This window comes from Falco punctatus (genome assembly GCF_963210335.1).
Source record: "Falco punctatus genome assembly, contig: scaffold_52, whole genome shotgun sequence".
NCBI lineage: Eukaryota > Metazoa > Chordata > Aves > Falconiformes > Falconidae > Falco > Falco punctatus.
The window spans coordinates 464,943-485,998 of record NW_027660219.1 but is presented as its reverse complement, the minus strand read 5'-3'; the positions used below and the strand labels follow the sequence as shown (position 1 = coordinate 485,998).

At 42.6% G+C, this 21,056-nt stretch overlaps 2 long non-coding RNA genes across 2 annotated transcripts in view; both read right to left on the bottom strand.

The window, feature by feature from the left end:
- The window catches only part of LOC308057581, a 309,793-nt gene extending 298,248 nt beyond the window's left edge, over positions 1 to 11,545 (bottom strand). Inside the window, exon 1 of the long non-coding RNA XR_013925341.1 lies at positions 10,760 to 11,545. This is a non-coding gene — a long non-coding RNA (uncharacterized lncRNA). The remainder of the gene's footprint in view (positions 1 to 10,759) is intronic.
- A 113-nt stretch (positions 11,546 to 11,658) lies between these two features.
- LOC308057578 lies at positions 11,659 to 17,146 on the bottom strand. The gene is made up of 4 exons (XR_013925338.1): positions 16,748 to 17,146; positions 13,899 to 14,007; positions 13,446 to 13,571; positions 11,659 to 12,480 (listed from the first exon to the last, which is right to left on the bottom strand). It is a non-coding gene; the product is annotated as an uncharacterized lncRNA (long non-coding RNA).
- Positions 17,147 to 21,056: the final 3,910 nt, after the last annotated feature.

Genomic DNA, 21,056 nt, shown 5'->3' with positions numbered 1-21,056 from the left:
GGAATATAACGAGTGAGAGGTTCGATATACTGAACCAAGCGAGTGTGGACTCTTAAGTACTGCGTCTCCCATCTCCCGCGAGGGACTGGGCCAGGAACAAGGGGAGCGAGTGAGTGTATGTTTGTGGATATTCCAGAAGATGGGGGCGAAGGGCAGCAAGCCTTCGACTCCCATGGGAAGGGTACCCACTGTACCTAAGAATACCCCTCTGGCATATATCTTGGACAATTGGAGATATTTCCCTGGAACCCTAGGGAAAGATAAGCAGAAAGTGATAGAATATTGTACTAAGATATGGGGAGGGAAGAAGATTTCTAAAAATGTCTTTTGGCCAGTCTATGGGTCAGAAGAAGATTGGGTAAGACAGCAATTAAACCTCTGGGTTAATAATAAAAAAAACCCCTTAACCCGGAGGAGAGTCAATATGCGGAGGTGTGGCTAAAAAACCGGGAGCTAGACTTTACCCGCTGAATGAAATAAAAAAACTAAACAAAAGAAAAAGAAGGGAGAGTTAGACGAAACCCTTCTAACCCCCCCTCCTTACATTCCTCCTCCTGCTCCTGCAGAGGTCCCCAGAGCGCCCACTCCCCCACCAGAGTCGGAACAAGGGTCTCCCCCTCTTCCTAAACGCGTAACTAGAAGTCAAAAAGGGGCAGCTCAAATATACCCCCTAAGAGAAAAGCCCATGGGGGGACCTCAACCTGTGATCGGATATATTTCTGTGCCTCTAAATTCGGCTGACCTACGAGATTTTAAAAGGACCGAGATGGGACACTTAATTGAGGACCCACTCGGAGTGGCAGAAAGATTAGATCAATTTCTGGGACCAAATCTTTATACTTGGGATAAGATGCAATCTATCCTTTGTCAATTATTTACTACCGAGGAAACCCAGGGACCTCAAGCAGATATTAAATGGCCACTCCAAAGACCTAACTGGGATAATCAGGATCCGGCGCATAGAACTCATATGCAGGACCTGAGAACTATAGTAATTCAGGGGATTAGAGAAGCAGTACCCCGTGGCCAGAATATCAATAAAGCATTTAATGAAATGCAAAAGAAAGATGAGAGCCCCACTGAGTGGCTGGAACGACTGAGGAAAGCCCTTCAGCTGTACTCTGGGGTAAATCCAGACAACCCTTTAGGGCAAGCGCTCCTCAAAACTCAGTTTGTGGCAAAATCATGGGAAAAACTTTAGCGGAACACTTCAGCAGGAGAGGACAGATAAGGGTAAAAGAAATAATTAAGCAAGAAAAGCAGATGGCCAGCAAGGGCATAAATTACCTTAGACTGATAAGAACACTGCAAATGAGCAAAAGGTGAAAAGTACACCATGAGGAAGACCTACAGCCTTCCTCCCATAGACCACTGCCCACATTCTAAAGACCCCGGCCCACAATTTTTGGAAGAATCTGCGCAAGCGTGAAAGACTGATAAGCTAATTAGCATACGAAGCGAGGGTAGGCGGGTTCAGGTAATGAATATGTATAGGCGTTAATGGAATATTCATTGTTTCAAGCTTATTTGCTGCAGTGTTGCTTATTTTGGTTACCGGATTTATGGAATGTGGAATTTGACTTTGATAATTGTTACTGTGATTTTGGCTATATTTTTGATAATAATAGTGAGCTCTTGGTGTTGCTGTAGAAAGATACCTGTGTGTTGCATTTTGTAAGTAGTAATTCTGTAAGTGATAAGTGTGTTCTGTGAGTGTAAGCTGGGAAAAATGGGAGGAAAGCAGAGTGGTGGGATTTTAAAGAAAAATCCGCTAGGGTGTGTTTTGAGTCATTGGAAGGATATTGGAGGATCCGCTGGTGGAAATGTGAATAGGAAAACATTGATAAAATATTGTAATCAATGGTGGCCGCTTTATAAGCTGGAATGTGGAGAAAAGTGGCCTTTTAATTAATAATTACAAGGTTATTAATAATTGTTATACTCATTTATGCTGGAAATGTGAGAACATTTCTGTATTCAGTATATTACAAATGTTGGTATGTGGTTATTGTCTTGAACATCCGAGGGGTGAATGTGAACCTCTGTATGTTTTAAAGTGTATATGGTGTAAAGAATTATTATATGTATGGTGGCGACAAGAAATTGAATGCCCTGACTGTAAGGTTTGGACGCCTTGGGATAAGAGAGAGAGCTGTAAGTGAAATTAGAGTCTCTGTGGCTGGGATAGCGATTGAGATAATAGTAAGAAAGGTCACTGGAAGGAAATGGGGGGGGCAGCTGGGGGAAGCGTGAATAAGAGAACTTTGGCTAAGTACTGCAATCAGTGGTGGCCCCTGTATAAGTTAGGGGACAGAGAAAATGGCCCTTAAACGGCACACTGAATTATAATGTTTTGCTAAAATTAATGTTATTTTTAAGGCGAGAGGAAAAATGGGATGAAGTAATGTATGCTGGTATGTTTTTCACTCTGAGGAATCACCCAGAGTGGCAAAAGAGTGTGGTATTAACCTAGCTCCACAAGATCCCTTAATATTAGCAATGGAAAAGGATCAGAGGGGAGGTTGTGGTTCCTTCTATGGAGCAACCAGAATGAAACACGTTGTAAGATAAAAAACTTGTGCTAATGTATGTAAGATCTGAAGCCGGGGGGGTGGAGAGTCAAAAAACCCTGTGAAAGTGTTAAAGTATTGGGGTGAGTTTGTACAAAGCCCCGTATCCCCTCGAAGGTGCGGCTGAGTCACGCTGGATGCATGGCAGGGTGTTTGCTGTTTGCCTGCGAAGGCTGATATGTAATAACACAGACTTAAAGCAACAAGGAGCAGATGTGCATTCAGGGTAAGAAAGAGTTAAAACAGAAGTGCTGTAGCAGAGGCAGGCTTGTGTAACCTGCAGAGCAGGAAGAGCATCTCCTGCCCCGAACCCTTCTGCTGGTGGGGAGGAGGGGGTTGCTGTTGCTGACGATTGAGCAGAAGGACCTGACAATGTCACCCCGATTGCTGCAGCATTTGCAGCACAACAGGACCGGTAACGGCCCCTCTAGGGCAGGCAGCGGGTCTGAGGAGAGTAAAGGTGAATCTCTGATGGGGAAATTTAGATGTTTGAAAGTCAGTTGTGAATAGGACTGGATAAAGGTTCGAGTTGATTTTTACTAAGGTAATCGTGATGTAGAAAAGTTGGTGAATACAAAACCAACTTATTTGGTGTTAAACTTCAGTGAAAAGAATTTGTTACAGTTGTGGGAGCTGCTGGCCACCAGGAAAACATCCTGAAACCTTTAAAGTACAAACTAAGAAAACAAATAAGAATGCCAAATTCACCAAAATCTTTAAGTGGAAAAGAAATCTTTAACCAGGCATATCTGGAAATAAATTCCAGGTAAGGAAAAAATGCTTTACCTGTTACAGTAGAAATGATAAGGGGAAGGTCTGCCTAGTTCAGGTAAAACAATATCCCTTGCTCAGCAAGGCTATGGGGAATATTGGCAGAAAAACTGAAATAAAATACACTCTGTAGCAGTTCTACTAATGTAAATCTGTGTGTTTTACCATGACGGTGACTTGTTATGGGATGTGCAGATGACACTCTGCAGCAGCAGAGGAGGTAGGAAAGGAGGAATTATCCTTAATACCAGATGGTAAAATCCAAACTGTAAGTACAGATCAGGAGCCAAACTATTCTAATGATTCTCGATTACCTGCTAGCCGAAGAAGGAAGTGTTTGTGGTAAATTAAATGTTTCCAATTGTTATTTGAAAATTGATGGCAATGGTGAGGGAGTTAAACAAATCACATCAGAGACAGGGAAGTTAGCCCATGTTCCGTCCGAACTCGGAAAGACTGGAATATTGACTTGTTTTCCTGGCTTCTCGGGAGCCCCTGGGTAAAACGAATCCTATTTTGTTATGTGGTTTAGCCACCTTATTGTTTTTGCCATGTGCTGTTCCATGTTTTATAAGATTAATTCAACACGTTGTAACTAACATGCAATTTGCTATTATGATTTCACCCAATGGCATTAAACAAATTCGAGTAGTACGCCGAAATGTACAGTCGACAATACAGATTATATAGTTAACACAATAACAATTTAACAGCAAACAGGAATCTGGGAATAATTAACTATTAACAATTCATACAACAATGTAGGCTGATGAAGAATACAAGTAGAATAGCAGAGAAAACAACCATCAGGAACGCACAGACGGGGATGTGGTAACATCTTTTATACTTTTCCACCTCCGCCATAAGTTCTTGACGTGTGACAGCAGAAAAACGCACCCTCTGCCTAAACAACAAGGAAAAAAAAAAGGGGGGGGGTTTGATTCCCCTTTATAATGAACCATACAGGTTAGACGTTTAAAAAACACTCACCTTACGGGATGTTCAGAGGGGGAAATGCGCACTCCAGACCCTTCCTCCCTGGCAGGTGACGTGGCGGTCTGATGGTGAGAAAACATTGCATTGAAAGCAAGGACCTGTCATTTGGCCATAGTGCCATAAATGTTACCATTAACAAACTTACCGGAGTGGTAAGCTCGGGAAATGGGTCCAGGACTTCATCTGGACACTCAGCAGCCATCTTTTATCGTGTATGCCTTTGAACATGCGCATGCGCAATTTTAAACCCCACAGAATGTACTGGAACAATCTGGAAAGACCGCGCATGCGAAATCCCTGTAGTCTAGCCATGGTAGTGACGCATATATGTATATATATATATATATATATATATAAAAAATGCTTAAAGAAACTATAGTATTTATAGTTCATTTATTACTTAAGTGGAATGTATAGTTATAAGTGTTGTTTTTAGGTTTTGTTTTTGTAGGTTATTATTATATGTATTACCCAACCCTTTTGATTTATTTTGAAAACCGTGTGTTAGATGTAAAGTAAATTCAATGAATCATTTGACAACCAGCAAACAACAAATAACAATTTCTTAACAAACATGAACTAGAAGTTGAATAACAGAATAACAGTCCAGCAAAGTCTCATGTGAGGTGGAAAACAGGCTTCTTCACTCGTGAGTCCAGCACGGTCCTGAATAATGTCGGGGTGGTAACTCCATCTGTTCCCTCCACGATAGTCTGTGTCTGGTCCTTGGTATTTTTCTTCACGAGGTAACGAAAATGAACAGAAACAAATAACAAGTCACATGGTAACTGCTGGAGGTCAACAGTTTTCTTTTGTTTATATAACAGTCTCTCGCACTCTGCTTTGGTATCCCACGGGTTCCACTTCTCGGGGCGGATTGCGAGGAAGAGATCGCACTCTTCTGTACCGGCGTGACCAAAAACACTCACAAAAGCACATACTGATGGGTACTGTAGTCACGATGGGACAAAGGCTGAACAGCAAAACCGTACAGACTGTGTCATCTCCTGCTCCCATCTTTTCCAAAATGATAAGGATTGTTTGTGGCAAGACAAACGAATTGGTCCGTGACCCTCCTGGTCAAGATTCAGGCTAACGCCCTGACCAAAACTGCACAATGAAAATGCACGCGCAGCCTAACCTTAAAGGGGCATGAAAATTTACCCCTTTAAATGCCCACCTCTTGGCTCTTGATTCTTAACCCCCACAAACAAACCTTATATATGCTAAGAAATGTTTTATTGTGCTTTGTTATGTCATCCTGTTATGATAATGTTTTGAAATTAGCTTATGACATGTTTGAGTTTTGAGTTGTTAGCTAACGTTTGTTAGGGATTTATAGTTCTTGTTAGTCATTTGTAGTTATTGCCTGTTATTGTTTATTGATAATGGTAAATGGGTTTAATGCTTAGATAAAGATTGTTAACCTCCTTTGTATAGTTGGCAGAATCTTTTCTCTCTCTCTATCTATGCCACCCACGGAGCAGCAATGTTGAGCCACGGGACGGTGTGAAGGACGTTATTGGGACATCGCTATCTGTCTCACCATTGCTGGCTGACCGCAAAACAACACAGAGACAGAGATACCCAAATCACCCAGAATAGGAGATGTCCGGGGAATACCCTGCTTAAAACACCCCACTTCCAGACATTTATGTTGGGTTGTTTGCCGATGTCTAAATTGTAATAGAGATTGGTCCTGTGTTTCATTTAAGAGACAACCTTACTGTATGAAATGTCACAATGATTCGATACGTACCAGGGGACCAGAGGATCAAGTGGAAATTCGTAAATTATTTTGTGGATGGGAACTGTCAGTACCTGAACTTTGGGAAGTACATGAAACAGACTGGTACAGAGTTTTAAGAAGTGTACTATAAGATTCGCCTGGAAACGGACACAACAACCAAACAGGTGGAAATATATTTAAGAGATAACTAACTCTTTAGACCTTGGAAATTATTGACAGGATAACAGCAAAATTCCCCTCAAGACTACCTGCTGCTGCCGAGAAGATATTGATGTCCTGTTGCTCTCTGCAAAAGAGTAGACGAGGAAGGCAGAGATGTACTGAACAGTGGGGAAATGAAAGCTAGTATCCTATTAATGGTATTGATTACCATGACTTTAAAAAAAAACAAAAAAAATGAGCATTACTCTTCAATTGGACCTTAGGTTGATGGGAAGATTCAATAGAAGTTCGGTACAACGTGACAGCCGGATCCCCAAAATTCCAAGTTAAATTGGAAGATTTAGTCTTTTATGAACTAGACCCACCCGGTCGATGAGAAAGAACAATAAAACCTTTTTATCTCTGCCCCAGTTCGAATCCAGGGAAAAGCTATTGCAATTTCCCTAATCACTATTACTGTGCATACTGGGGATGTGAAACCATAGCTTCAAACTGGGACGTAGCCATTAAAAATAGATTCTTAACTATAACATGGGGACCCGGAGGATGCAATCCGCCAGCTCCTAGCTGGGATAGACACGTAGAGGACCCCCATCTTGGCAACTGTAAGCGTGTTATATACTAGAAATCCTGCAGCCTAATGACCACGGATGGCTATTAGGACGAACCTGGGGAATAAGATATTGGGAACCTGGAGCTGCTAGAGGGGTCTCTTCTATCTAGTTCCCCCAGTCTCTCCCCAAAAGGCAAGTAGTCCTGCTCCTGGCAAAGTTTGATGGCCCTCCACTGAACTCGCTCACGGATGAAAGACCACTCTCTCTTGCACTGGGGCCTCAAAATTATACCCAGGGAGCTGGACACAACCCAGGGACTGCCAGGTAGCAGCGTACAATCCCCTTCCTCAGTCCCCTGGCTATGCTGCTCTTCATACAGCCCAGGACACCGTTAACCTTCTCAGCCGGCAGGGCACCCTGCTGGCTCATTCTCAGCTCACTTTCTGCCAAGACCCTCTGGCTATTCCCAGCAAAGCAGCTCTCCAGCCAGGCAGCTCCAGCACGTGCTGTAGCAAACGGTTGTTCCTCCTACTCTCCTTCCATGAAGGTACGCTTACCAGACTTCTTCTGTCACTTCACCAATGTTCACTCAGGTGACAAACAGAAAAATGCAGGCAGCTTCCTACCATGCAATTTGATATGCGCCATCACTCCCATCATGTAACATGGACACCACAATTTTGCTTAGAAGATAAGACTTAGATGTGGATGCAGGAGAGCTGTGACACCTCCCCTGTGCACAGCACAGGCTGAATGACCAGCTTTTCTGGTCAACTGTATCTGCCTGAAAACTGGATATTTACTGCAGGTCGATACTTGAGCGTATTCAGGCGAGGGAACAGCTGGGGAAATGGTAGGTGAAGAACTAATTGCTTAGTGAAAAGGCTGCTTATTCCGTCTGACGTGCGGAATTAAACTCTGTAACTCGGGGTAAGTTATAAAGCGGGGTGTTTATTGCGGTGCCGGGTGCAAGGGGGGTCGCTCCTCCTAACTTGCACACGTAGTTTTACTCACGATACTTATTTACACAGTGAAGTTGGTTAGTTCTGCCCAAAGCCTACACCTACGAGCTACTTATCGGTTAGTTGCCTTCTCGCTGCAGTTTAAAGGTAGAGTTCATTTTAAATTTCCTCCCCATGCTCCCCGGGTGGGGGGGTTCACTCTCTTCGGGGGGCCATTTGAGTAGGAGGTCGGGATCTCCCCCACCACAGTGATTGTACCCCGGTGTCCTTGAGCCTTACCCCTTCAGCAGCCCGTTTTCTTCCAGCAGCTCGCAGGCCCCTGCCAGAGGCTCCGTATTCAGAGGCCGGTGGGGCTCAGCTCCCCCTGCCCTGGCTGCCCCCCGAGGCGCTGAGCGGGCGAGCCCCAGCCCCTCTCTGCAGGCAGGGAGGCTCCTGCCCGCCTGCCGGTGGCTGCTGGCCCCGGGGCGGCTCCTGCCTGCAGCCCGGCTTTCGGGGGGCACCGCGCTGTCTGGGGTCGGGGGGGCACAGCCCTGAGCGCTACAGCTTGCCTACCGGCAGGCAGAGCCGCTCGGCGTTAAGGCCAGCGTAGTTTTTGCGTGTGTTTGGTCGTGATTTGGCTTCCGGAGAATAATGCTTTTGAGGTATGATGGCATGAAATCATGATTGAAACAGAGCAGGCATCTGCAGGAGAAATACCAGCTTGGGTGTAAGTCGGTGAACTGTATTGCCTCTCCCCAGCATTACCGTTGTTCGTTGTTGGAGGGAAATCGGTCGTGCCAGAGGTATTGTTAGAGTTTACCTGTCCAATGAAATGCCAGAGACTGGCCAATTAGAAAATGTGATTTATTAAAGCAAGCGACAAGTAAGCAAAACAGCGCTGGGCGGCCGGGGAGTCTCCTGCTCCACCAACGGCGCGCAAATTCAAGCAAGCTGAGCAAATTCAAGCAAGCTCTTTGACTCACTCTTTGTTGCGGATGTCTTCAGTGAGCTGAAGGCTCTCCCTGTCATGGGCACTGTTGTTATGCTCCAAGGACACCGTGATTGTGGTGTTGATTGGTTCCGGCCCAAGCTCAACTATAAAGTGCCAACTCGAGGGAGGAAACTAGCTGTTAACTTGTCCTGCGATGGAGACATCAACAGAAGTGCCTCGGCTCCTCAGCATGTGACCTCTACTTGGGAGGACTATGTCTGGTTTCAAGCACCAGCGGCGCTCAAAGGCTTTCACGAATGACCCACACTCTGTAGAACTTCAATGGAATATCGAATAACCTTTGGTGCCGCTTTAAGCGATAACTTTATCAAATACAACTGTGTATTCTTGTCTGTCTGGATCCTTTATTCAGGGCGTCTACTACCTTCCTGTAGTTGAACCGTGTCCATCTGTTTTCATCTCCTGAATGGCTGTTGAAAGCAATTACCCTTTAAGGCACAGCTGCACAAAGATACAGTGATTCTTTGGGGACCTGAGTTATGGTACAGGAGACTAATTGGCGCGTTGGGAGTAAAACTTTCCTGCTGTGTACTTGCTGAACTGGCAAATACTGGATAAACCTTTTCCCTCCTGAGTTTTAATGCGGCCATTACTAAATTAGCTGATTGCTTGGGACTCTCTCTGGGTAATGTACATGACTATTAATACACTTGGCCTTTACTAAAAAGGCTATAGCCATTCTTACCCGTAAAAGGAGACCTTTGTAGTCTGATCAGGCTTGAGTGAGTACTCGAGTGTTTGCCTATCTATTTGATAAAATTAGACTTCTCTATAACTCAATTTCAGTTACTTAATAATCCAAACAAAGAGTGGGACTTCTGAGTAATTGGGAGGTCTTGTACTGGTGACAAAAAGAGATTGATTGGCCCTGTGGAAGTGGGGAAGCACGTCTTCCTATTTTTTTACTAACCTTTAGCCCAACAGCCTTGACGGTCAGTTAGATATACAGTTAGAACTAAAAGCAAGCGGTTTCTGCTCTAACCCTCTTCAGAGGAAGTAGGACTGCGGCGAATGAAGAGACGGGACGCAGCTTGATGCAAGCAAATGTCAATTTATTGTACAGAAGCACGAGGTTTTATACACTTTCAGAAGCTGCGCGTTTGAAACAGATTGGTTCTTGAAGCTAAGCCTTGCATACTAGGCAATCCCCGATTGGTGGTTAACTACCATCAATTAACAAGGTGTTATCTTTCCTTGGCGCCATCCGTCTCCCACTCCCCTGTGCTCTGCAAACATGCCTCATCATGTTAATCCTTGTCCAGACAAACTCGAGCACATTCCCCTCAGCAAACGGATTGCCACGCATGGTCCTAGTTTCCAGCCCGCTCCTGCATCTCCCCCTTCCTGTTGCACAAAAAGAACCTTTTAAACCGAACGAGTAAAAACAAGGTATAAGTAATAGAACAAATAAAAAACCAACTGAGACATATTATCAGTGTCAAAATAACCCGCTGTCTCTGTTCCGTACAATTTGACAATTGCCCCTTTTTGTTTTTGAACAGCTAGGACCAGGTTTGCCATGTTCTGCAGGGCCCTTGCAAACATGACAGCAACCAAGGTAATAGCAAACAAACAATACTGCCAGTTGAGTGAATGGATGCCAAAAAAGACTGAAATTTTCTCAGATTTTGATACCATGTTGCTGCAATGGGGCGCCTAAAATCCCCGCAGCACATACCATCCAAATCCTCACAGCCATGTCCTTGAACCAACAACAAAAAGCAGTGGCAATTTTGACTCACATGCTTAACTGCCTACCAAACAAGGTGATTTAACTCTTTAATGCTTTCCCTGCTGTTACTCCGGATAAGAGAAGAACCGCTGCGACACGTTCCCATCACAGCCTCCTACTACATTAGCATCTACAGAAAGACAATGATCGACATTCAAAGTGTAAACAGTATCATCTCCTTTTGGATTAACATTATACATAGGTGGAAGGGCACACCAAAAAAGAACTGGTTCAGTCAAAAAGTTCGAAACATAGTGTGCCTTCTCTGAACATACCTCTGGGGTCATTCCCTTCAGTTCCCTCTTTTTTTATGCAAAGAGAAACACTTTTACCATAACAGAGAAGCCCCTATTTACATCTCTGAGCCCGGACACAAACCGCAGCTGTATGCGCCACCAGGCTCAGGGCAGGAATCATTCATGCCGTTACACAGCTATATATCTCTACAAGCATGCAGACACCTATTAAACACTAGATAACCATGTTTATCTTTCCTATTCTCCTTCACAATACCTAGCTGTTTCTCCCATTAGTTTCCAGCCCGCTCCTGCATAGGACTCCTGTCCCAATATGCTAGCTTGTTCTCACTTAAGACAACAACAATAAAAGTTAGTTTCTTGCTTGCTTTTACTTCTAAGTCTTAGACTCTTCAATGTTTATGAAATGTGAAGAGGCGGTGAGGCGAGTGTGATCAAGTTCAGCACTATCTTTACTTGTCAAACTCCTGTTCAAAGTCAGAAGGTATTACTTGGGAGCAGAACTTGAGCCCTTTCTTCTGGCCTGGTGTCTAGTGCAGAATGGGAGAAGGAGGGAGGGTGAGAAACACTTGAGAGCTTTGAACAGTGTGTCAAAACTAGGTGTCTGCTGGACTTAACCTTCAGTCAGCTACTTAGAAGTGTCTGTAATGTAGTGAGCTTAACAGCTCCAAACAGCTCTATCCCATTTGAAGAGAAACTCGAGCCTACTGGTAGCAAGGTTGCTTGCAGCTTCTTGCTAGCAAAAATTGCACGATGGTGTGATAAGAATCGTTTGAAATGAGGGTAAAGGTTGAAGTAACCTGCTACACTTGGTGCATATTTTAACTTTACCATTTGGAATGGAATGATAAAGAACGAAGAGGAAATTAAGTTGGTATTTTTGAGCTTGGAGCACACTAGGAACGCTGTCTCTGCCTTGTTATCCATTGAACATCTGTTTACATAGTGTAGTAGCTGCTAAAGCTAGCCGTAGGGGGAAAACCTGTTAGAATGAAGAAAGCTGCCTTGTGTGCAGCTGCCCACTTGAATATGTAATTCCTGGTCTCTTGAATGAAACATAACTTGAACGTAGGAGTGTTTGTGCTCAGGAGATCAAAACCCTTTACACTTCCACCAAAGCTGCTTGTGATGCATATTTCAGACGCTAGCACTCAAGTGTTTAAAGAAGCTTTTAAACAGAAGCCTTCGTTCTAAGGATCAAGGGGCTGGTTTCTTTCTACTCTCTTCCCCAGATGAGTGCAGTGTTACTGCAGTAAACCGTTCATGTATTCTGTTACACTTGAACTATGAGTGCAGCAATGATACGGTGCCGGGAGTGAAAGAAGACAAGTTGCTTACTTTGGGGTTTTTTCTTTTATTCTTTAGAAAAGCTTTAGAGCTTCATTAACAATTTTAGTACTGTAATGATTATCAAAATGAAATGTTGTTTTCTCTATGTGATTACATTGGATTTATTTGATCCCTCAAAGTAAAGGTTCTGCTGGTGGCAGAACAACTTGCTTCTGTTCTATATATGTATCTAAAGTGCATGTTCACAGCTGTTCCACCTTTCTGACAAAGTGCATGATGTCTTGTGCCAGAAGCTTTGGTTCCTCAAAGGCAGCAAAATGCCCTCCACGTGGCATGTAAGAGTAAGTGATGATGTTCTTGAAGACCTCCTTTGCCCAGACCCGTGGTGTATGTACTAGCTCCTGAGGAAAAAGCTGCAGTCCCTGTGGGAACATACACTGCAAACCTAGAGGACATTAACTAAGTGCCTTTTTGAAAAAAGTCCTGGGGAAATTCTATAAAAACCTCCTGACTCTAGTAATTGCCACAGTCAGCTGGCAGAGCTTCACCGCAGCGACACATTTTGTGGTTTGTACTCTGCTGAAAAGCTTTGCTTGTATTTGAGTCTCCTTGAGTATGAGAATATTATACCCAAAACCGTAAAGTAGAGCCAACTTCGCACACGGTTCAATCTTGAAACGTTTCCTATTTTTAAACTTACCTTGTTTTACAGTTTTGCGATAAATGGCAAGACGCATCACCTCTTTGTGACAGTCAGAAATGAGCCTGCTCAAGTTTACTTTAGAATTTATAGTACCAGCGTAACGAATGAGTTGAGGAAAGGTAAGCTGGCTCGGTCTACAAAGGAAAAGACTCTTCTATTTGTTTGTGTGATCAATCACATGGAATTCCGTTCTGCAGCATTTTCTGGTCAGCCTCTCTTATAGTCATCTTAAAGTCAGTGGCTGTTAGAAGGTGCTTGGTTTGTTAGAAGGTACTGCTCTCCAGATTGCTTCCCCAAGTTTGTGCTTAACACTTGTAGTCGTTAGTTTTATCCACCACTAAGCCGTATGCTTCCTAATTCAGTTTAAACGTCTCTCTTGGAAATGCTCCTGATTTTCTGTTTTGTTTTAACTGAACTGAGCCAGAGATCACATTTGTTTGGTGACTAAGTATATAGACCTGTAGTTTGAACACAAGACTGAATATAGTTTGATATGTCCGCTGCATTGTCTTGGCTACAAGCTACTTTGTGTGAATTACAGGTTCAAAAGAAAAATGACTCAACTATTTTTATCAAAAGAAAATAAGAACTTAGATTATTTTTTTTAACAACTTAAGTTTGCTGTTTTAAAGTAATCTAAATGTTTATACAGGCAAACGTGGTTCAATCTCATTTGCAAATCTTTCTTACACCTACCACTTCATTACCTGGCATCACCTGTTAGACCAGGGTCCTTGGAGATGTTCTCCTTGTAGAATCGCATTGAGGACACAATGGAGGATGTCACCCAATAAATCATCACATTGGCCAAAAGCTCATCAAGAGTGTATTTGCTATTGATAGAAAAAGATGAAGATGTTTCATTGGAAGCTGTTTCTCAATACACTATATTGGGCTCATGCCCTGAAGAACAGTTGTTCTTGTTCTCCACTTGTTTTCAAGCAGCAAATTAATTGGCACCCATGTGCCCAGAGCAAAACTGCCCGGTGCTGAAGCAGTAGTTTGCAGGCAGTCTGCTGTGAGTTTACACTACTACTTGTCATGTGTAACCTTTCATGCTCAAAATTCAGCTTTGGCCAGTCTTTTACCTATCTCCTCATTAGTTACCATTGCTCATTCTTTTAATGAGTCCTCTCATGGAAGAGCACCTGTTTTCTTACCTTTCCAAGCCTCCATCATCTTTATGCAGAAATGATTTATCTCTCCAGGTAGAGAATTTTTCCAATATATATGCAGCAAGCCCCACAGGGGAGTCATTCAGTCCACAACCTAATTCAAGAGAAGAAGAGAACCATTGCAGTTGCCTGGCATTGCAAATACTTCAGTGGGAGTTAAACTGGACTTACATCAATTCTTCAGAGTTTTCTATGAGAATTCAGTAAAGAGTGCGTTTTACTAGCCCTGGAGTACTTTATTCTTGAAAAGTTCACCCCGATGGAATTTTGGCTATAACTGACAGCACTATAAAGTTGAGCAATTCCTATACAAAAGAAAATAGGAGTTAAGAAAATCCTCTGGGCTTCTTGGTAATGTGTGGCAGAAAGAGCAAATTCAGATGTAAAGGGATTACACTCTGAAAAGAAATTTCAGATAAACTGTTTGGGAGCACTGTCCTGCTTAGGATGGCTAACTGGGACCCTGAGTGCTGTTCACTTTCTATGTAATTTAAACAACAGTGGAGTGGTGTGTATCTGCTATCTGCTCCTGCCTTTGGGGAATGCTAACAAACATTATAAACACAGCATATTATATCTGTGTTTTAACCTGTAAAACGGGTGGGGATCACTTCAGCAGTGGTAGAGCTTGCCTTGGGAAAATTCCTGTACCACACTCTAGGCTGTAGTTTTACAGTATCCTTAGAATTGCCTACTCTCAAGTGTATTTTAGTGTGACTTTAGCACTGAATGACTGCGTAGAAGATGATGCACAATGTGATTTCAATTTAATAGTGGACATAGTTAATGCAAAGTAAGTTTGTGCATTGGCACAACAGTTTCCCTGTGCTGTCAGGCCTAAAGTGATTTGCTACACATCAAAGTCATGTAAATGCTTTGACCAGCAAAGGTAGGGCAGGCTAAAATGTGCCAGCTAACATGTGACCCGTCTGGAGGTGAGCATTTTCTGAGCTGAAAGCTGTCTCCGAATCACTGTATTCAACTTTCATGGACTGGATGCTCAGAAATACCAGTCTTGTTTGCAGCTTACTAATGATTCAACCTGTACACATCTTAGGTACCACAGCTTCTGGTGAGTGAAAATACTGTAGCGTTGCTTTAAACCTGCCTAATGAGAACTAAACTGATAATATAGATATTTTTTGAGACTAAGCAGGGAATATGCATTTTTTCCCCCTATTTATTTTCTACCTTTCACAATTTTAGTGTGCTACAAAATCCCTGCTCTTCTTTTTTTCCAGGTTAAAGAGTCCTAGACTATGTACAGTGCTTGTAGGGAAGCTGCTTGGTCACTTTAGGGTTCTTTTTCTCCCCTTCTTGTATTCTTTTGATTATAAAATATATTAATGAAACAGGGGTGGAACAGATTCTAAATATCATGGATTTAGTGTTTTGTCTTACTCTCTTTTTGCTTTCTTTAAGAGTTTGTAAGATTCTCTTAAAGTCTGAGCTGGCTGACGTTTCAAAGCACTGTCCTTGACTCTTGGATTCTCTCACATAGCAGCAACCAAACTAGAGCCCATTGTGATTTTCTTCCTCTGCTTAAATTGCTTTGGACTTTGTTGACATCAGTTTTTATTGGCCAGTTTAATCAACCAGTCACTTAACTGCAGAGAGTTACAAAACCATTTATCTTTAGATTAAACCAAACCCTGGATAGGTGTCAGATTTTCACTTAACCATTAACTTTTATCTGTAGAGAAATTAAGATCATATTGAAAGGTACGGGTGCCAGCACAGATTTTTGTGATACTCTCTCTCCCCTGGAACTTGCTTACTTATTTATATTCATGAATTCTCATGTTAACTAGTTATTAACCCATGAACTTAATCTTTTTCTTAAGGCAGTTTAATGTCTTTAAGAACACTGGGAGAAGGAACCTCAACAAAACTTTTCTTGGAAAATAAATATGTTCCATTACTAGGTCCACAGCTTCTTGATCCTGCCAGAGCTCTGATATTTGAAGCATGATTTCCCTGTGATATTATCACCTGTAAATGAATTCTCCTTTTAAAAACATTTCTGCTAGTTTTCTGATCAGACACTAGACATACTGGTCTTTGTTTTTCTGGGGGCTGTCTTCATTGTTTGGCTTTTGAAAAGAAAACCCGTAAAACCCCAACCTGGTATCTGGTTTGTCTCCTTTTATTTCTCTGATATTGCAATCAGTTCAAGCAACAGACTAGGCATTAGCTGACGTTTCACTTTGAGTTTCCTCTTTTCCAGTTAAATGCCAGGATGGGGTGCTATTCCTTCTATAGTCTCCGTACCTGATGCCAGTCTGAGACAGCTCTGCTGTCTTTCCTGATGAGGGTTTATTTCAATAAAGGAATACCCCATAATCTTTGATAATATTATACAAATAAATCATGTAACTTTTCTGAGATGGCCATACCTTTCTTCAGACTCCTTATCTACTGGTCCCACTACATCATGCTTCTGGATTCAGGTATTATGGCTGTGTCTACCTTTCTGCAAGTTTCACATTGCACTTGCTTATGGTATTTTTCTTGTTTTCACCCACATTTATTTCTAGAAGCTTCAATGTCAGGGTCCTGTGCTTTACTTTAAGAGGCTTTTTGCAAAGGGTTTCTTTGCCATAGAGAAGTGGTATGCCATTTAACAGACCTTGAAAAGTGATATTTGTAGTCTCCGTCTTTTTTTAAGCGGTTCCTTTTCACTTCCTTTTACACAGCTCTTGTCCCCATGTCTTGCGTTCAGTCACCAGAATTCATTGCTTCTCAAACACGGTTGGCTTTTGTTCAACTATGTGTTTATACGCCTTAAGCAGTCAGTATACAAAGTTCATAGTGATATAGAGAAGGTTCATTACCTGCAGTGTCTGGTTTGGTGGCTTGGATGTGTAAGTATCCAGACTCTCGCAATAGTTCATGTATATTCTTCTGGATGAAAGGATACATACGTCGAACATCTTCCCTAGTAAAGCCTATGAGCCATGGTATATAAGCCCCAAGCATCACGGAAATCATCCTTCTCAAACCTTCTCTGCCAGCAAAGATAAGATTCACAGATCTGAAATCAAGTTAATGAATAGAAGGTTAAATCAAGCAATTTTCTGTTTCCAAATTTTCTAGAAAATAAGTCTGACGGGAGCTGTAATAGAAGCATTTCACTAAGCCAAATACATAAGCCCTTCACATTTATCGTGATTTCCAAAAAAATTTGGGAGAGTTAAAAATGGTACAGCTGGTGCCATCTCCATCCAGGAAAGTCCTATGCTTCGTGGTACTGATCAGCTGCTGAAAGGTAATATAAGTCTCACAGGTAAAATAAGTCTCACAGGTAAAAAAAGTCTCAGAGGTAAAAAAAGATTCGGGTAAAAAGTCTAGCAGGTAGAAAAGTCTCACAGGTATAAAAAGTCTCATGGGTAAAAAATTCCCGCAGGTAAAAAGTCTCAGGGGTAAAATAAGTCTCACAGGTAAAATAAGTCTCAGGGGTAAAAAGAGTCTCAGGGGTGAAAAAAGTCTCCTTCCTTTTCTCCCTGCCAATTTTAAATTTATCTCCTTCCTGATTTAGAATGATGATCCTTGAGGTCTCAAATCAAAATGCAGCAGAGCTTACTTCCATGCCTAGTGAAAGAGAAGCCAAACAGCACTCCATTTTTCTCTGTACAACTCTTCCCTAGATAAGGGAGGCCAACAGCATCCTGGCTTGTGTCAGAAATTGCGTGGCCAGCAGGACAAGGGCAGTGATGCTGTACCCAGCACTGGTGTGGCTGCACCTCGAATACTGTGTTCGGTTTTGGGCCTCTCACTACAAGGAAGGTGTGTCCAAAGAAGAGCAACGGAGCTGGTGAAGGGTCTAGAGAACAAGTCCTATGAGAAACAGCTGAGGCAACTGGGCTTGTTTAGTCTGGAGGAAAGGGGGCTTGGGGGAGACCTTCTTGCTCTCTAAAACTACAGGAAAGGAGGTTGTAACAAGGTGGGTGTTGGTCACTTTTTCCCAGGTAACAAGTGATAGGATGAGAGGAAATGGCCTCAAGTCGTGCCAGGGGAGGTTCAGATGGGATATCAGGAAAAATTTCTTCACTAAAAGGTTTGTCAAGCATTGGAACAGGCTGCCCAGGGAAGTGGTAGAGGTATTTAAAAGGTGTGCAGATGTGGCACTTAGGGACCTGGTTTAGCAGTGGACTTGGCAGTGTTAGGTTTATGGTTGGACTCAATGATCTTCAAGGTCTTTTCCAACCTAAATGCTTCTATGATTCTATGAAATTTAGAAAGCGTGAGAATGCAAATACCACTGTCAATGCAAAGCACGTGAATATGACTGAATGCACAGGGGTGGGGATACCCCTGGAGAAAACAAAGCAGAAGGCGATGAGAGGCAGGGCAAACAGAAGGCAGGACCCGGACCGTGGAGCCAGAAGGTAGGGTAAGAACTGGAGAAACCTTCTCTGCACTGATTCCCTTTGCTACTCACTGTGGCAGCATCTGGGCCATGTTTGTGGTAATAAGAGATCCCCAGTCTTCTCCCTGTAGGTAGTATTCTTTGGAGCCCAATCTATTCATCAGCTTATGAAATTTCCGAGCAGTTGCTTTGCTGACCTTTCTGTGCTCTAGGATATGGGTACTGCTGCGCTGCGTGCTAGGAGTGTTAATCCTGGAACGTAATGTGAAGGACAGCCCTTTTGGGCTTGGACACACTGTGGAGTTTTGGTAGGTGAGTGTGGTGGAGGCTTGCAGGCTTGGCTTAGCTAACCCAGGTGCCCAGCAGACGTGAGGAATTTCTTATACAGAAGGGAACTTCATACAGTCAGTACAGATATAACTTTCAACTCTGCTCAGTTATCCCATTTTTGTTGTTTTACAATCTTAGGATTGCATTGCATATCTCCTGCAACCATTGCTCCAAGCCATGTAAAATTATCATCTTGCAAAGAAAGCAAGAATCATTTTTTTAAAAAAAGGATGCAGCTGACCAAAGGTACTTGAGAGAGGGACTAGTCTTAAGATTTGTAGGACAATATAGATATAAATGTCTTATGGAAAAGAATATGCTGGGTGATTTGTCATTAATGTAGTGAAGAAGCATTGGTGGCAGAAACAAAGGCCTTATCTTCAACAAAGGGCTGCATATAAATTAGTATGTGTAGAGGGTCTATACTCAATGATTTATTTAGTTTAACAAAAAATCTCTAAAAAAGCAGTTAACAGCAAGTATTTGGCTGAGGCAGAAAGAAATGCTAGAGAACGATCTCCATCCTTCTCAATAACAACGATTGCTGCTGAGGATCCTGTAACAGCAGCTATTACGACAGGCCAGATCCCAAGCTGCTTTTCTCCATCCTTACCCTGGAAAACTCCTGTTCTTGCTTTCGGTGGGCATGAGTGCTCAGTGGCTGCGAGGGGTAGCTGTGTTGCAGAGTGGGGCGGGTTGTCTCTGTCCCACCGCTCTGCTGGAGCTCTGCACAGCCACCTTCCTGAAACTAGCTCTTACAACGAAGGGCTTCGGAGGGAAAGGGCGAAGCCCAAATCTAAGCATGGGTTTTGCAGTGCCATCAGCTGAGCATTAGGCGCTCACGGAGCTCCCACAGTCGGTATGGCAGGCAGCTGAAGGGCTGCTGGAGTGTGTGAGCTCCCCTTTGCAGGCCTGAAGAAACATGCAAGAAGAGATCTGTTTTTGAGACGTTGGTCTCATGATGTATTCAGTTCACTGGAAATTTTGGAGAGTTTTCTGCAATGATCCTGTGCGTTATTACCTCCCTTTTGGGGAACTGTGTTAGCTGTTTGGAAGTATTTGTGGCCTTCTTCCCAAATTATTTATTTCTCTATGGTTTTTCCTACTGTCCATTATTAGTTGTTATGCCTACATTGTATAACAACAACAACAACAGTAATATGAGGAGACTCATCAGGTCCAGAGGCATTAAGAGAATGAAGACTGAATCAGCTGAACTTCTGACATAAGGATATGATTTTCATTTTTCATTAAAAACATCTAGTCTGGAAAACGAGGGACGTTTGAGTATAATGTAATAACAGCACTGCAGATATCTCACCTAAAGAAAGCAGCACTATGGACCTTGAGCATTATATCAGGACCCACAAATACAATTGGGAAAATAATTAGGTATTGTATTTTAAGATATTGGTCTGAATATGGTAAACAAGATTCTATCAACAAATCTGTAAGTGTAATTTTTTTTTCTCCTCCAGCTTTTCAGCAGTCTTGGAAAGACTTCTCTAAGCAAAATCCCAGATACGTAACTGACTGGCCCTTCCCAAAGGTACAAGGATAAAGCCCTTTGCAAGTGGCTGTTAAGAAAACTGGGCAGCAACAGCTGCAGGATTAATCCTTGCCTAAGATTAATAAGCAGTTCCACAAGCAGTGTAACTAATGAAGCCTTGTTTCCTACATGTATTTGCAAAATACAGCTACTATTTGCAAATACAAAGAATTTGTATTTTGCAAGTACAAACACAAAAACTTTCTAACAATTGAATTGTTCTAAGATTTTGTTTCCTTTAGGTATGTTTATAAAATCACCCCTGCACTTCCAAAGAAATCACTTTTCATGAAATGTGTAGAAACACCTTTCAGAACTAATTTTGAAATGTCTGCTTGCCGAAGTTGGTGAAATCAGCAAACAGATCAAAAAGTTACTGAGAGGACACATCTATAGACATACCCAGTGATTGCACCAGCACTGGTTCTGCAGGAAGCAAGGAACAAAAATGAAGTTGTGAAAGAAAACATAGGAGAAAGCACCTATTTTTTAGCAGTGTTGCAGTGAGAGGAGTTGCAAGGCTCACAGAAGGAACATCCCCCATGATCAGTGCTGAGACATATGGTAGCCAAGAATGATCGAGTCCAGCTCATTTGGTTTTAATGGTGAAATCTTCAGTGCCATTGACGAGACCACCGCTTGCTTTTGCACCGCATCCAGAGGATGAAGTGTTTAGTGAGGCAGCCAAATCTATGTAAGATAGAGAACAACTGGGAAAAACTTCAAAAGCCCCTAGTAAAGGCTGCTGCTCTGAAATCTAATTCATGTTTTGGCATTTGCCTTCAGTGGGAGCAGGAATGAACCAAAAGTTGGGTAAGTGGCACAAAGTGATTGCAGATGGAACTCTCTGTATGCCAATATAAGTTAAGGGAAGCTGGAAAAAATATTTCACTGA